Source organism: Zingiber officinale, unplaced genomic scaffold (assembly GCF_018446385.1).
Source record: "Zingiber officinale cultivar Zhangliang unplaced genomic scaffold, Zo_v1.1 ctg250, whole genome shotgun sequence".
Lineage (NCBI taxonomy): Eukaryota > Viridiplantae > Streptophyta > Magnoliopsida > Zingiberales > Zingiberaceae > Zingiber > Zingiber officinale.
In genome coordinates, this window is record NW_024589921.1 from 285,469 (window position 1) to 288,208 (window position 2,740).

The window sequence follows — 2,740 nt, forward strand, 5'->3', positions numbered from 1 at the left end:
TAAGGCGAATCGCTACAGTTATTGCTAAACTATACTGTGCGGAAAGCTAGGCTAATTAAAATTTTTCTACTAAACTGATCAAAACTTAATGCTCTGGGTGTACCTAGGAGTTGTACACTTGCTAGGGGAGACAACCTATGCCTCCCGGATGACCTGCTAGCTGTAATCAGGCATTTCAATCTATCCACAGATCGATTGGGCTGTCGAATCGATCACGGGATCGATCCAGCTTGATACTGGCACGGTAGAAGTCTCTGGATCGGTCGGCAGACCGATCCAAAAGCTTTCTCTTCTTCTTTCGCTTCTGTACGCACCTGGATCGGTCTGCCGACCGATCCAGGACCTCACTGATCGGTCGGACTGACCGATCAGAGAGCCTCCTTGCGTCTGCTGCGTTGGGCGCAGCTGGATCGGTCTACCGACCGATCCAGGAGCACCCTGATCGGTCGGTAGACCGATCAGTTCACCTCCCATGTCTCTGTTCGCCTCTGGATCGGTCGGCTGCACAGCCAGGCCCTGATCGGTCTGGAGACCGATCAGAGTTCTGATTTCGAATCTGAACTCTGATTTCAGCCCCTGGGTTGTGCCAAGACTCCACCTATCAACTATCCCATGCATGATAACTATTCTAACAACATGTAATAACAATTTTAGACTTAAGCTAGAGTAAGGTTCACTGGTTCATGGCATTTTAAGTCACTAAACACATTTAACAATTGAAAGTGTATGAAAGTAAAAATTGCTAGAGTTCTAATTGGTTAAACTTGCTAAGTCCCCTAAGGACCTTTGATTCCAGTTCCTGCCACACACACCATCTTTGCATTGCCCTCCAGCTTCCTCTGTTAGTCCATCTTTCCTTTACCTTTATCTGCAGTATAAGGAAAAGTAGAATCTGTAAGCTTAAAGCTTAGTAAGAAACCATCTACCTCACAAAATCATGCATTCGATGCAATATGCTTTTAAATCATGCTATTTGAAAATATGCGCTGAACTTGCTAAGACATGGTATACTGAAATCGTAAGGCATAACATATAAGCATGGCATAAGCACTGAATCATGGCAAAGCAACTAAATAAACACTGAATTGAATATAGGCTAAACTAACTGAAACTAAATCTGTAACTGGAAACAAACTCAACTAGCATAATTGATTTTGAGTTTTGAAATCTAATACATAATAAGTGAAAATACATAATCATGCTGTTTGGGCCCGGCAACTGTACTTGCTGTGCGCGCATCCCTAACTAGACCCGGGTTTGCAAGTCCCGAATCTAGTAGGGTTAACTAGGTTATCTAAACCTAGGGACGACTGTGGGAGTCCAACCCAATGGATATCTGATCCAGTACAGTGCCACTGAAAATAAAATACTGAATATAGCTAACTATTTTAACTTGCTGTTTCTAGGTTATCTGAACCTAGAGCTAGGTTATCTGAACCTAGAGGCGACTGTGGGAGCCCACCCATTGGACCGTAGTCCCATATAGCTAAAATAAACTGATTTACTGTTTTAAACGCTTCTAATGCATTTAACTGTACTATTAAAATGCCTAAGTTGCATTTTTACTGATCTAGTTATTTTGTCGAACACTTAGTGTGCCCCAACTCTCCTCTTTATTAGGGAGATCACCTTTAGGCACCCGACAACGTCTACAACCCCAACTGAAGAGGGTAAGCGTGTCCGGCCCATCTAAAGGTGCTCAACTAAATCCCTAAATCTGAGAGGAGGGTTAAAACACCCTACATGTCAACAAAATCTGCATATTACTAATCTAATGCATAGAAAATCCAAACGGAGCTATTATACTGCAGGTGAGGGGTTTCTTACCTCTTGATCGTAATTTCTTACGATTCTATTCGCTAGAGTTCCGGTGGAGATGATCCTCTCGACGATCCGATCACGTCTTCACGTTCCTCTCGCGGAGAAGAACCTCTTTCGTGTTGGAGTCGTCGCCGGAAAGTGATCCGAGAGCCCTTGGGACTTGGGCGCCGAGAGAGGAAGAGGAGAAGGGGTGTTCGGCATTGAGGGTTTGGAGAGGGAAAGTGGCGTGAGGTTTTCGTGAGGAGGAATTGCCGAACCAACTTGAAAATAAACCAAACCCCAACTTAAGTTCTTATTTATATTAAGTGGGTAACTAGGCTCAATTCTAATATAAATATAATTGATTCCTCTTTCTTTCAGCACGACCCTGCTAGGTTCACCGGTTACTAAACTTACCCGTAAACCATAGGTCTCGGGTTCGATTCCCGCCTAAGCTATTTTACGGTTCTAATTATTTTTGCTACTTCCGCTACTCGAAAAATTCCGGAAAAATATCTAAAAAATCCAGAAAAATCATACTATATTTCTAAAATAGTTTTGAGAATTTTCGGGCTTTACAATCCCCCATACCTTATAAAAAGTTCGTCCCCGAACTTAAAACAATTCTGGGTACTTCTGTCTCATGCTGGCCTCTGTCTCCCAAGTCGCCTCTGCTGCTGTGTGATTTTGCCAGCTGACTTTGACTAATGGTACTTCCTTGTTCCGTAATTTCTTTACTGCTCGGTCTATTATCTGAATAGGCCGAGTGTCATAGCTGAGATCATCACGGACCTGTACCAACTGGGGCTCAATCACCTGGGTGGCGTCTGGATTATGCTTCTTCAGCATGGAGACATGAAATACGTTGTGGACGGCTGACATCTCCTGAGGTAGCTCTAGCTCATATGCTACCTTGCCCACTCTCTTCATGATAAGGTAT